Source organism: Bos grunniens, chromosome 26 (genome assembly GCF_055505025.1).
Source record: "Bos grunniens cultivar Pamir isolate PY7600 chromosome 26, Bosgru_T2T1.0, whole genome shotgun sequence".
Classification (NCBI taxonomy): domain Eukaryota; kingdom Metazoa; phylum Chordata; class Mammalia; order Artiodactyla; family Bovidae; genus Bos; species Bos grunniens.
Window position 1 is genome coordinate 14,817,364 of NC_141190.1, and position 15,086 is coordinate 14,832,449.

Below are 15,086 nucleotides of genomic sequence, written 5' to 3' on the forward strand. Positions count from 1 at the left end.
TGCATTTAACTAGATAGAAAGTCCTCACATGGATCTGGCTTCAGGGCAGGGGTTTAAGCCCATATCATCAGGATATGGGCTTCTTAGCTCTTCTATAGTCTGCACGGTTTCCTTTTGTGGCAGGTGTTCCTCATGATGAGGCTGCCAACGCCTCTCAGCTGATAGTCTAGGAACCCAACAATCTCCCTGGAAAGAGACCACGCCCCCTTGTTAGTTTCTATGGAAATCCTTCATGCCCACCCTCATTGGCCGGGTATGGGCCACTTGCTCAGCATTGACCATTGCCATGGCCAGGGGATGCAGACCGCTAATTGGCCAGCTTGGGTTATCGAACTCACTTAGGGCAGGAGGATTGTACTACCCCTTATGCTGCAAGCCAGGCCAAAATGCTGGTATTTGCAGCAGGAAGAGCAGTTATTTGCAAGGCAGCCAAGCAAGAAGGCGGGAGACCAAATCTCAGATACTGCTCCCTGAAAGCAAAGGGCTGGAATATCTGTAAGGTAAAGAATAAAGAAGCAGGGTGGTCTAAAGCACGGGGAGTGTGGAGAAAAGATGCGGTAATTGGCCTTCTTAGCAGACATAACTAGGCTGCAGGCCTTCACGCCTTCTGAGGATGGAGTTTTCCGTTCTTTGATGTTGAAAGGTGGGTTGGACTCTCATGCATACCCAGTTGGGGGGAGGGGTCTGTGGGCGCATCCAGTCCTAACCGGCTTAGCTCAAACTAGCCAGGCTGACCCCAAGTTCCTGGAAAACAACTAGGGCAGAACCTCCAAGGCTATCTACTGCTTGGCATGCGAGTCTTCAACCTTGATTAATGAAGGCAGGTGAAAAGAATTTAACCCACAGTTTGAATTCCTCAAACATCAAGGTGCTGCTACTCAAAGGAAATATCCCTATGAGAGGAACACTGAAGTGACCGTATAACTTATGATCCAGACTGGAATACTTTATAGAGAGTAACAGGGGACCCCATTCATAGTTACAGTAGAGCCATAGATGTAGACAATACTGTTCTAGGCAACTCAAACAGATAGTCACACTAGCTGTACCCCTTGGAGAAGCTACATGACTTCACCAAGGTGATGAAATGAGAGAACCGGCTGTAGAACCCATTCCAGTATTTTCCACCAAAAAGTCATTATCAGCCACCAGGAACTTGTCTAGAGTAGGATTGTCTCGATGGAATAGGGTTTAGTATTCTACTGGTGGCTCATATGGTAAAGAACCTGCCTGGGATGCGGGAGACCTGGGTTCGATCCCTGGGTCGGGAAGATACCCTGGAGAAAGGAATGGCTACCCACTCCAGTATTCTTGTCTGGAGAATCCCATGGACAGAGGAGCCTAGTGAGCTATAGTCTATGGGATCACAAAGAGTTGGACAAGACTGAACGACTAACACTTTCACTTTCAAACTGATAGGACCTCTGATGAAATTGGGCTGAGTCATTCGTGGTGTCTTGTCAATGACCAGCAGCAACAACTTTCCATCTTTACCATGTTCAGATATCCTGTATTGAATACTTGGGTGCACAGACATAAAACACCCCAGGACGGTACGGCATGTGCTAAGTCGCTCAGTCGTGTCCGACTCTGTGCGACCCCATGGACTGTAGCCTGCCAGGCTCCTCTGACCGTGGGATTCTCCAGGCATGAATACTGGTGTGGGCTGCCATGTCTTCTCCTGGTATGACATAGTCAGTGGTTAAAGACTGTGAGGTTGGAATCAACTGTGTTTAAACCCATCTCTACCACTCATTGGCTGTATGACTGGATAAATTAACCTGAGTCTGAGTCTATTTCCTTATCTTTTAACAGAAACTAACAATAACACTTACACAGAAATGTATTGTGAGGATAAAGCAAAACATTGTTTATCAAGTGCAATGATGGAACAGGTGCATGCTCCAGAAATGTGACTATTTTTCTAACTTCTATTATGAGCAGGCCTATAGAAACCTGTGCAGTCCCTGGCTTGGCCCCCTTGAACTCTGGATGCTCCCTGGTACAGGAGGACCACTGGACAATGACAGGAAGGGTGACCTGCTCTAGCTCTAGCTCTAGCCACACACCTGCCCAGGTGCTCCTTCTCTGTGGTCAGCCCTTCTGTGACCTGATCAGGTATTTGCATCCCCAGCCCTCATCCAGTCAGTGGGGGAGCTGTCAGTCTGTGTGTGCCGCATGGCCACTACACTGAGAAGTGTCCATAAGGAAACTCTGAGGATTTTATAGCATCTCTGGGAATTGTTAAACTGCAGGGAGGAAAAACTGCATAAAGGACAGTCAAAAATGTATTTAAAAAATCAAGTTGAGCCATCACCAAGACCCTGCAGTTCGCAGTGTTAAATTCCGAACCAAAAAGGAAAATCCGAGCCAAATAATTTTAGCGAATGGCTTTAGCTTCTGACACCTGGTTTGGAAACACATCACCACCTGTGCTGCATTAAACCTGAGAAAAACTCAGGAAGGAAATACAGTGTGTGAGGCCAGAAGAGGGTGGGCTCCTGGATCCCTTAGGTCAAACAGCAGGCTGTAAATGACTCTTTTCAAAACAGACATATTACTTCCCAAGATTGCGGCCTGCCACAAAGGAAGGTACACACAGCAGTTGCTCCCAGCAAGAGTTATACTATATGGCTATTTAGGGGGAATGGGAGCAGCTTGATTCTCGCCAATGACAGGAAATAAGGTCAAGTAAAGATAACAGGTCTTTGAATTAAGGAGGCTTTAAACACACATCCTGGCCCCACGGCTTTAGCAGCGAATGAGAATTATGGAAAGAAGCCTCGGATTTTCTCACTCCTTTAAGCTGGACTTCTGAAACACACCCTTCCACGATTAGTGTGAGGAGGCCTGCCTGGGGAAGGCACCAGTTTCCTCATACCTTTGGCTTGTTTACGCTGTTTCTAAATAGACCTCCCTGCCATGTTGCTCAGGCAGTCTGTGCTGAGGTGGTTTCAGGAGTTGTCTCAACTATAGCGGGTGTGAGTCTTGCTGGTTAATACCTTCAGATCTAGAGGTCAGGATTGCAGTACTTCTGTCCAGGTGTTGGGGAGGGGAGTTTGGAAACCCCAGGTTTAGACAGGCCAGTGTATTTCTTTCTTTTTTTTTTTTTTGTTGCCATTATTATTATTTTTTTTTAATTGGAGGATAACTGCTTTCCAGTGTTGTGTTGGTTTCTACTGTACAATAAGGTGAGTCAATTATAAAGGCCAGTGTATTTCTATGTTGCTGTGTCTTTCAAAATATTCAAACAGACTTCACTTAATTCAGTGCGACACAGTATCATCAGTTCAGGGGGCGAAAAACTCACAAAAAACAAAGCCAACATTAAAAGGTTGTTTCAAATGTAGAGAAATACAGGTTGTTAGCCTAGACTCCCTGCCCTGTTGTGCAGAGTATATGGGTTATATACCCACCTTGATTTTCCTCCTCTTTGATTGGGAGGGCGGGGACAAGAATAGAGTAGAAGAGGGGAACTTAAGTTGAGCAATCAGTTATAACAAACTAAAACAAATCCTGTTAAGTCAGTTAGCCGACTGGCTTGTCTACAGGTAACCAGCTGGTTGGTGAAACTCAATCTTTTCTTTTGAAGCTTGTTGGCATTGGTTCTGTTGCACAGAACTATGGACCTGGGCTAGCTTTTTTCCTCCAGTAACTGTTTGAAGAAAGTACACAAGATTCTTTGTGCTTTTAACATTTTTTATCTTCTGATAATTAAAATAGAAAAAAAAGATCTTGGTTTTGGTAGTTAAGTGAGGACCCTGGCCTAATACGGCCAAAGAGACATTGTTGGCAACATCCATAGGGTGTGGCACCTGAAAAAAATCAAATGAAAGGATTTGCGTCTGTGCAGAGACAGAGGTCAGGGTCATCTGCTTGTTAGCTGTGTGTCCTTAGGCAAATCCCTTTACATCTTCAAGTTTCAGTTTTCTCACCCAAAAACTGGGACTCATGATTGGTCGTATCTGCTTCATAGGGTTGTTGAAAGATTGAATGAGATGATGCAGTGCTTAGCCTGATTCTTGGCACAGAGTAAGGAAGAGTTCTGGAAATGATAACTAACGGTTCATTGTGTCATCATTGAGATCTTTGTAGCTCAATGTACTTCATTGGCTTCATGGAGAGACTGTGAATCTGTAAGTTTCAGTTTCTATAGTGTAGAGAATGGTTTGAACCGTTGCTGACTAGTCTTGGTTTGGTTTTAAATGGATCTTTGGTTCCTTGTTTTTTACCTGAATTATGTTCTGGTATGCTTAAAGATTTTTAATATGTATGGATGCACTTTTTTTTTTTTTTTTTTACAAAATCAATCATATTCACTGACTTTTAAGAAGTGAATAATTTATTTTTTAAAAGTGAATGAGTATCATGAAGAAGAAAATGGATAATTCTACCATTCAGAGATCACCACTGTCCACATTTGGGTAGACTATTATTGCACATGTTTTGCAAATTTTCACCTAATTGTATATCAGTTGTCTTTCACATCATTAATAGTCTTCAACGTCATGTTTAATGGCAACAGAATTTTATCCATGAGGCACCTCATTTATTTTAGCAGTCCTTTTATGGACATTCAGACCCTTCCTAATTTTTCCACTATCAAATAACACCATTGTTAAACTCCCAAGTCACCAAATCCTGTGATGTGGTTTCCAGTTTGGGGCCTTCATGCCCCTTCATAAACTTTTCAGTTTTTCTGGAAGCTAGAAATCCCCTACATCTAAAACTAGCCCCAAGGATACCCTTTCAAAAGCTTGAGAATGGAAATTCTTCTTCCCAAATGAGAAGAGGCAAATTTGGGGTCATTTTCATGATAGCTGTTACTGTGGGTGAGGTGCTCCAAAGAGGCATTCCCATTCTTTCCTGTTTCCCTTTAACCGTAGGCAGTTTCCTCACTGCAGCAGCAGCCTCACCTTTCATGGGCAGGGTCAAAATACATCATCCAAATAGATGGTGCCCAAGATTAGGGGAGAGTTCACATGCGTGTGTTCTGTGCAATGCTCTAATGCCTTCAGACAATGTTTCACCTCTCATTCCAGGGTGGAATTGACTGGTGAAGCCTTTTCCTGTAACTGGAATTCAGACTCATTTGAAGGATATACATGACTGCATTTGCAGCTAAAGACAGATTGTTCAGTCCAGGAGTGGGGATGTGGAAGGGGTTTGGAAGTATGAGGTGAACTGCTCAATAGAGAGACATGGCTCAGGGGAGCAGGAGGAAGTTCCATGGATAGTTTTGGTTGAGTGCTCAGCCCTAGTTAAGCCCTAGGCTAGTCCTGGGAAACACTGTCAAGTAAGGGCTGTCTTCCATGCCTCCCCAGTCTTTTCACTGTCCCCATGCACCCAAGAGCATCATGAACTTGGTAGGGACCTCTGGCTCCCACTGGGTCAGCTGCTCAGGCCACCTTTTAGGGAAGCCCCTCACTGCAGGCTAGAAGAGGCCCAACCTTGTCCTAGAGATGCTGTGTGTGCTAAGTTGCTCAGTCGTGTCTGCAACCCCATGGACTGTAGCCTGCCAGGCTCCTCTGTCTATGGGGATTCTCCAGGCAAGAATACTTTGCCATGCCCTCCTCCAGGGAATCTTCCCAATCCAGGGATTGAACCCACGTCACCTGCATCTCCTGCATTGGCAGGTGATTTTTTTTACTTCTGAGCCACCAGGGAACCCCAAACTTTCCTTAACTATAGTTAAGGAAATATATATTAAGTAAACAAAAGTTCAGTTCAGTCGTGTCTGACTCTTTGCAACCCCATGGACTGCAGTATGCCAGGCTTCCCTGTCCATTACCAACTCCCAAAACAAAAGTTATAAACACTCAAAACTTAATCACTCCCTAATTATTTTACTGTGTTTTACCGTTACTGAAACTTTTGAGGTAATTTGTGTCTATTGTATGTATGTGGTGGAAATACTGGAAAATGATGGGCTACTGCATGCCTCCTAGAAATCAGCCATGGTGGGAGTGTTTACATCATGGAAATTGGCAAATGATACAAATTACTCTTGTATGTTTAGAGAAGTGAAATAGCGAAGTTGCTAATGTCAGAACTGTAAGTGGAATCCATTTCTCCTGACTCCATCAGTGCTTCTGAACCATGTTTTGAAAAGTTGTTTTCTCAGTCCTTACCTTATAGGCCTACATATTCAAAAGCAGAGACATTACTTTGCCAACAAAGGTCCATCTAGTCAAGGCTATGGTTTTTCCTGTGGTCATGTATGGATGTGAGAGTTGGACTGTGAAGAAAGCTGAACGCCGAAGAATTGGTGCTTTTGAACTGTGGTGTTGGAGAAGACTCTTGAGAGTCCCTTGGACTGCAAGGAGATCCACCCAGTCCATTCTAAAGGAGATTGGTCCTGGGTGTTCTTTGGAAGGAGTGATGCTAAAGCTGAAACTCCAGTACTTTGGCCACCTTATGTGAAGAGTTGACTCATTGGAAAAGACTCTGATGCTGGGAGGGTTGGGGGCAGGAGAAGAAGGGGAGGACAGAGGATGAGATGGCTGAATGACATCACTGACTTGATGGATGTGAGTCTGAGTGAACTCTGGGAGTTGGTGATGGACAGGGAGGCCTGGCGTGCTACGATTCATGGGGTCGCAAAGAGTCGGACACAACTGAGTGACTGAACTGAACTGAGTGTCTCTAAACAATCTTTACCCCAAAGCATGAAAGTGTTTGAATGTGAATGTGAAGGTTGCTCAGTCGTGTCCAAACCTTTGCCACCCCATGGACTATACAGTCCATGAAATTCTCCAGGCCAGAATACTGGAGTGGGTAGCCTTTCCCTTCTCCAGGCTATCTTCCCAACCCAGGGATCAAACCCAGGTCTTCCATATTGCAGGCAGATTCTTTACCAGCTGAGCTACAAGAAAAGTGTTTATATACAGGCTATTGAAAAAGTCATAGAACTATATGTTCAACAGACATTTATTGAGTATGCTGGATTTCCTAGGTGGCGCTAGTGGTAAAGAACCTACCTGCCAATGCAGGAAATGAAGGAGACACAGGTTCAGTCCCTGGGTTGGGAAGATCCTCTGGAGGAGGAAATGGCAACCCACTCCAGTATTCTTTCCTAAAGAATTCCATGGACAGAGGAGCCTGGCAGGCTACGATCCACAGGGTGACAAAGAGTTGGACACGACTGAAGCAACTTAGTATGAAGTGAAGTGAAAGTCGCTCAGTTGTGTCTGACTCTTTGTGACCCCATGGATAGGCTTCTCTGTCCATGGAATTCCCCAGGCAAGAATATCGGAGTGGGTAGCTGTTCCCTCTCCAGGGGATCTTCCCAACCTAGGGATCGAACCTGGGTCTCCCACATTGCAGGCGGATTCTTTACCTTCTGAGCCACCAAGGGAGACCAAGAATATTGGAATGGGTAGCCTGTTCCTTCTCCAGCAGATCTTCCCAACCCAGGAATTGAACTGGGGTCTCCTGCCTTGCAGGCAGGTTCTGTACTGTCTGAGCCACCAGGAATACAAATGAAGTGTATACACACACAATTACTTCACTATTATGTGGTGGTCTACACATTAAAACCTGTAAATAGGGTCCTGTAGTAGAACTGAGGGAGGCCAAAAAGTGCAGTGATTAAGAGCATGAGCTTTGGGACTTTCCTGGTGGTCAAGTGGTTAAGACTCAGTGCGGTCAATGCAGGGTGCCTGTGTTCGATCCCTGGTCAGGCAGGTAGATCCCACCGGCTGCAACTAAGACCCGGTGGAGCCAAAAAAAATTAAAAAAAGAAGAGCATGAGCTTTGAAGTCAGACTAACTTGGGTTCAAGTACTGACTGATTCCCTGCTAGCTCCATGACCTTTGGCAGATTACTCAACTGTTCCAAGTTCTAGTTTCCTTGTGCGAATAAAAATGGTAATCCCCTCATAAGGGTTATTTGAAGATTACACAATAATGTATGTGAAGCACTCAATGACTGGTGTGGAGTCAGCATTCAATACACATGAGCTTGAAACAAACCTTGAAGAAATAAATCTTAAAAGAGAAGGATACTAATTCTTTGGACTTACAAGCAATTCATGTATTTCTGAAGTTTGAATTTCTGTTAAATGAGTTTCATTTACTCTGGGCTTAGAACGGAGGCTTATTTGAGGTCTTTGCAGACACCCAAGGTCCCCTTTGACCTCTGTCTTTGTCTCTGCGCCCCTCATCCTCTGCTGAACTGACCGCATGTCAGAGCTCACTCACTACTGACCTCTCCCTTGCTCATTACCCCAGTTTCACTTCCAGCCAACCACAATCCATGAAAAGTGTTCTTACTTAGGGCACCAGAGGTGTTCTGCCTGAACTTTTTATGGCATTTGATATCCTGATGACTCCTTCTGTCTTTAAGTAAGGTCTGGCCAATTTAGCTTTTAACTGTACCCAAAGGTGGAGAAAGTAAAGGCAAGGAGGCTTGAGGAAAGAAGTTGGGAGAAATAAGAATATCTGTGAAAGCTGTGTTTCTCTTGAGTGAATATAATTTCCTAAGAGTTCTCATCACAAGAAACACCTTTTTCTCCCCTGTTTTTTCAATGTTGTATCTGTGTGAGATGATGGATGTTCACTAAACTTATTGTGATAATAATTTCATGATATATATGTCAGATCATCATTCTATATATCTTGAACATATCCAGTGCTATATGTCAGTTATATCTTAATAAAACTGAAAGGAAAGGAAAGAATGAAGGTAATTCAGAGAAATTTTAAAGCAGAGCTTTGCTATATTTTTAGAAGCTGGAGTGTTTCTTGTTGATATTATTCATGGTGATTTACACAGTCAGAATCACAGAGCTACTTATACCCTTTCTGTGTGCTTCATCCCCCTGCTTGCATCTCAGGTATTCTTCTGGGGTAGTTTTCTTTTTTGAGGTCTGTCCTTTAAGGAGCACTTTTAGTGGGAGTCTGTCAGTAAATTTTCTCATTTTTTTTGTTTACCTAAAACTATTTTACTTGCATTCTTGAAAGAGTTTCTCTAAGTACAAACTTTTAGATTGAAAGTTCATTTTGAAGATTTTCTTCCACTGTCTACTGACTTCTATCTTTGTTGCTGAGAATTCTTCTGTAAGTTTAATTTTTATTTTGGAGAATTTCGTCTTTGCTTTTTTCTGGCTCTTTTTTTTTTTTTTTTGGTCTAGGATGTATCCTGCTTCGAATTTATTGAAATTCCTGAATAAAAGGGTTGAAGTCATATTAGTTTGGGAAAATTCTCAGCGTTATCTTCCTTCCAGAGTATCAATTAGGTATATGTGGCATCTTCGTACTATCCTTGTGCTTACTTACCCTCTGTTTCATATTTTTTGGTCTTCTTTGTGTTATTTTCTGTTTACTGTCCTCAGATATATTTGATTTTTTTAGTTGTGATTGTTTTTCCCTGTGGTTTAACCCATTGAATTTTAAATAAAAACTTTTCTATTTTAATTTCTAGAAGTGATAGTAGGTTCATTTTCAGATTTGTTTTTTAAATTTTGGAAAAACATCTTGAGTATTCTTATGACGTTTTGCATGCGGTAATTCTAATACCTAAAGTTGTTGTGAATCATCCTCTGTTATTAGTTGCTTCTGCTGACTTTCATTCTTAGTGGCTTGTTTCCTTTGCTGTATGTATTTTTGATTGCGAACTCATTTGCTGAAAAAATTATTTTGCAATAAAAATCCCCTTGCTCTTTTTGTGAGCATTGTAGGTACTACCCTTTGTGTTCCCAAACCTCTGTGTGTGGCCACGTTTGTGGTTACAAAATCTCATAGAAATTTTATTGTTATTTTTGTTATTGGTAGCTCCACCCAAGCCAGGGCTAACACAGACCATTTTCTTTGTTGTCTGCCACTGCTGGGTGGGTTTTCTTCTAGGTCACCTTTTCCCCAGGGTACAGCCTACTTGAGTTGTGGCTTTTTTCAGGGTGGCTCTGGCTCTTCACCCTAGATGAGATAGTTGAAAATCCACAGATGCTCCCAGCATAGACAGTGGTGGCAATAGTCACTTAGCTCTTGTCTCCTGATTCAATCTTGGCCTCAGGGAGGTAAAGTACTGTTACTTTCTTGGAAGCTAATCTATTGAAAGAGGGCTTTCTCTATTTTGTCTAGACTTTTAAACTTTCTTTGTACCCATGATATTTCCGTATACCTAGGCCATTGTGTTGAGGAAATGGAAATCTGTGCGCTCTTCTCTTACCGCTGACATTCTGAATGTGTTTTTATTATACCTTTCAGCTGTTATTTCTTGCTAGCCCAAGCAAAATTAATTTCTGACAATGGAAACGAGAAGAAAAATGAAAATCACTTAATGGAAACTCACTTTCTAGGAAACTTGAGTCTTGGCTAACTCTGCAGTCTAGCCAGCTCACAAAGCTTATAGTCAACACACATTCACTGAGCTCCTAGGGCTGCTGAGGAATGGAGGAGCTATCTAACAGAGGGCAGCTCCTCCTGTGGAGAAGATCCACAAACCAGCATTATCCCCATAATGTTTGGATGAGAAGGGCCAAAAAAACTCCATTAGACTAGTTTCTCATTTGCAGATCAGTGGCTTGGTAGCCAGAGAGAGTGTTCTGTTCAGGACTACAGAGTTGGGACTTCTCTCAAAGAAATGAAGGCAGAAACCCATTATTATTTTTAAAAGTTTGCTTGTGAATTCATGTAGACTTTTATTCACTGAACACTAATTGAATGTCTTCTCTATGCCAAGTCCCAGGATGCCCTTTAGCTAGTAAGTACTCAGTAAATCGGTAATGTGCACACATATTTGTCTGTATACAGAATAGACACTGTTGCTTCTAAGTCTCTTTATTCTCCCTCTCCATACCTCCCACACTAACCCTGAGCTACATACTCCACATATAGGTGAGAGGGTTTGTACCTGGTGAGGAGAAGAATGATCAAGCAGGAAGTGCTGTTATGGAGCCCGTGGGACTTGGGTAGGATTGGCTGAGCTCAGAGCCTTTGCTCTTGGGACCGTGACCTCCAGAGGGAAATCAGTGAGAACTGGCCACCGGCATGTATGTGAGTCTGACACTGCCACACACTACCTGTTAGACTCTGAGCTTCAGTTTCCTCTTCTGTAGAGGGGGAGTTCCTACTACTGAGTGTTACGCACTCAAGAGACATTGTCCTTGCCTTTAAGAGCTTTTTCTTTTAAAAAATGGGTGAGAAAAGGGATTTCCACAATGTCCTAAGTAACAAGAAAAAAAAAAATCGCCCTTAGTCCATAATGCCAAGAAGTCTCTGTCTATTTAGCCGGGATGGATGTTTCTACAGCTGGGCTTACACTGGCAAAAATGGGCAGTCATTCCTTTGAGCCTACCACTCTCCTTCCTTAGGGACGGCACCTGCCAAGATTTGTCTCTAGTTGTCATTCCTCAAACGACAGCTACTGTCACGTGGGCTACTATTACCCAGCCACTAGGGGGCCAGAGTCATTCATAAAAGGCTGCATTTAAAAATGAAATCTTAAATAAATCTTAAAATATCTTGAAGTTGGGGAGTGTGCTTCTGTGGAACTAAATCCAATTTGAGTATAGAAGCCAACAAAAATAAACAAGAGCAATAAGCAGAACAAACATCTTGACACCCCAGGAAAAAGCCATAGCTCGTTGTTTGAACAAATGGCGCTAACTCTGTTCCCAAAGATAACTCTGCTCATTCAAAAACTATCAAGGGCAATTCTTCATGACTTCAAAGTTAGGTTTTAAACTCACTTCTAGTTTCCACCATGGCAGTGGAATTCCTGGACAGGTCTACTTGAAAACAGTCTGTGCCTGAGCTGAGTGGCTGATGCTGGGTGGGGAGTTGGTTGCTGGGAGGGATGTGTGGGGGGTGGGTTTGCATACCTAAGGGCTGTGGGAAATGTGAGTGAGCTGAGGTAAAGGATTCTCTTGCAATGAAAACCTCTTATGCCCCATATATGGAGGGTGGCATCCCAGATGGACGTTTTCCAGGTCCAAGCCTATGAAATTGTTCTGCCTGATCTCTGCCCTACTCTGAGGGTGAGAAGAAAGTTCACTTACTGAGGAGAATGAATTGGGCACAGATGCTGCAGGCTGTGGACTTGCCCTGACCTGCCGGCCTTCCTGGCAAGGCAAGCAGTTATTAGAGCCTGGTGACGACTCCCTGTGTCTGGGGACGCGCTGTCTGCATTTCTAGGAGCTGGCTCCTTCCCAAGGGGAAAGGAGAGTGCCAGACTGTGGAAGGGTCCAATTATTGGTGGCTCTACTTTGCAGAATGACTGTCTTTGAGTGAAGTGTGTGTTGTGGAATCAAACTTGGCATTTTTAATTAAGAAAAGAATCTTAGTTCTCACCTGCCATGTCCATGTGTAAGAAAAAGAATTCTTCACACACTTCTCAGGAAATGACTTCAGAGCTGCTTTGCTGCTCTGAATCTTCTTGGATCCAGTCGCAAACAATTGGTTTCATAAATGGATTTTTCTAATATGTATTTGATCCTTGTATTCAACTTCCTTAGGATTAAAAAATGCTTAATATTGCTATCAAAGGTAGCTGTTTCTGCTAACATTGTTATAATCAGATCTGAGGGGTTGAATGGGTTATGAGCATCTTACCAGGGCCAAATACCTGTGACAGAAGAATTTTCTAGGCGCTTTGGGGATATTAGAAGCTGGAAAATTGGCAGCCCCATTCCTGGGTCTCAGAATGGGTCTGTGCTTGAAGACTAATGGTTTAAAGAACTGTTCTGACCTTGGCCTTTAAGTAAACCACTGAGCTAATGCCACTGACCTAGCACCATGACTGCAACAGCAAGCAACTCTGCATTTGGGAATCCCATTTGACTTCTAGCTCTGCTGTGTATGAGCTGTATGATCTTGTGGAATCTAATCAACTTCTCTGAGACTTGTAAAATGGAGAAATAACCCTGTTCTTACAAGGCTGTGGGAGGAGAATAAAATGAGATAATACATGTAAAGCACCACATTCAAAGCTTGTCCAGTGGACAGTCGATGTCTGATAGTGTCCCCACTGTCTCTACCCTGTGAAGTTAACCCCATTTTGAAAAAAGAAAAGGGCTGCAGTTTCAGAAGACTGAAGATTCTTTTACCTTTAGGTGCAGAGAACGGTTTGATCCTCCTGAAATAGATGGCTCCCAAATTTACGTTCCAGCCCTGATATCTCTTCCAGGCTTCAGGCTGGGGTGGAAAGTTTACAAATGGTAGTTCTATCATGTTAAAGTATCCAAAAATAAAATTCATCTCTGCTTCTGTTTCCCGACCCACGACAAACACCTGGAAACCCCAACCAGCAAACCTGGTTTTCCTTTCGTATTTCTTTTTTTTCTTTCTTCTGTTAATGATAGCCCCATTGTTCAGGATGCCCAGACTTCAAATTAGAATCAGTTATCTCTCTTCTCTTTTACTTTCATCCCATCCAGTCAGCCTCCAGGTCCACCTGAAGCCGCCTTCCTTCTTCTTCCGTCTTCTTCTACCCTCCTTCCTTCTATTCAAGTCTCAGAGCCAGCAGCTCAGGTACAATAGAAAGTGTCCACGGAGGCTATGTAGCTCTTCTAACCCCATCCTAGATTGTACATTTGGAGCCTTCTCTGATGCTGGCATTAGCCTCTCCTCTCTACCCTGTTGTCCACCCCTTCCCCCCAGATCAGTTGCTTCCTCAGCTTTCTGTATACCATTTTCCTGCTCATGATTCTTCAAAGACTCCATGTGCTCTACAAGAAAGATTCCTTAGTTCAGGGTGCCCACCTTCCATTTCTGACTTAGTCTCTCACTTTCTCTGCTGTGGCCATATATACTCACTTCCTGAACCTGTCATTCCTTTCTCCAGCCAGGCTCTTCCATCTACCCACCTACCCACTTCCTTCTTAGAACCTACCAGCCTAAGAGTCCTCCTAGACTCTTTCTTAATCAATTGGTTGGAACCAAAATCCTTTCTGACATTTGAATACTTCCTTCAATGTACATTTCTTCATTGGGTCTACCATCCCAGAGTCAAATCAGACATGATTTGTAAGATGCCCCAGTAGGCTCTATGACACCCTGGGAGATAATGCAGTGTAGTGGTTAATAATCTGCTGCTCTGGTGTCAGAGGAATCTTGGTCTAAGTCCCAGCTCTACTATTTGCTAGTCACATGTTTGGGCTAATTCTTTAGCCTCGCCTACCCTCTGTTCTCTTATCTACAATGCTGAGTAACAGTCATGCCTACTTCACATGACTGTTGCAGTCTAAGGCGATGATGCATGGTTAAGCACTTGGCATAGTGGCTGGTACCCAGAAAGTGTTTGGTAAATGATTGCTATTATCTTTCACTTCTTGCTTTATTTAACTTTTTATAGCTGGTTTATTAGTGAAGAAGACTGACTGTGATTCCAGATTTGTTCTAGGGCTGGATAACATTTAAGATGGTCAAAAGATGGCAAATGGAAGCCAGAGAAATGGAAGTGATAGCTTATTGGGTTGTATGCTTTTCAAGGGCAACAATGATACCACTTTCATTTTTGTAGCCCCAGCCTTAGCCAAGGGGTGTAGTTAGCATTCAAAAAATATGTTTAAGTCAACTCAATGTTGAGCTCCAAAAATTGATTTTGATTACCTGTGGTCAGTCTTCATTCCTGTCTGTTTCTTATGATTGTCAAGGTGAACTTTCAGAATGCTGGGATTCACTCATTTCCTGTTCTTAAAAAAAAAAAAAAAAGTGTTTATATGTGTGAATATACACACATACATTTAAATTCTCACTGTTTTTCTAGTCTGTCTTCGTTGGGTGTATTCCTCTTCCTCTTATGGTATCCTAGACCATAAGGGTTTGGGTCTGACCATAGACTTTGGGTTATAGGTCTGTATAATCTTAGATTATAACAAGGCCCAAAAGAACCTTGCTGAAAGGAGAGCTACATGCATCAGACCTACCTGAACTGGGTCCTGGAGTTAAATCTTCAGTAATCCAGTTTTCAGAGTGAGCTGGAAGAGGTCACTCTGCAGATGCATTAAGACTGCAGGTTACTGATGAGTTTTACCATTTTCCTGAAGATCTACTACCTTTATTTCTGGGACATTCCACTGGACTTGTCACAGTGTGGTTCACGCACTACATGAGTTCCCAGTGTAACGTCTAGATGGGTAAACAGAG

The 15,086-nt window shown here is 43.0% G+C and overlaps 1 long non-coding RNA gene across 3 annotated transcripts in view; it reads left to right on the forward strand.

Annotated features, from left to right (window-relative positions):
- The first annotated feature begins 361 nt into the window (after positions 1–361).
- Positions 362–15,086, forward strand: part of LOC147344059 (uncharacterized) — a 78,668-nt gene continuing 63,943 nt past the window's right edge. The window contains exons 1-2 of one of the 3 annotated variants that reach the window (XR_015155651.1): positions 506–643; positions 1,945–2,118. This is a non-coding gene — a long non-coding RNA (uncharacterized LOC147344059). The other 2 variants (XR_015155650.1, XR_015155649.1) reach the window with 2 other exon arrangements.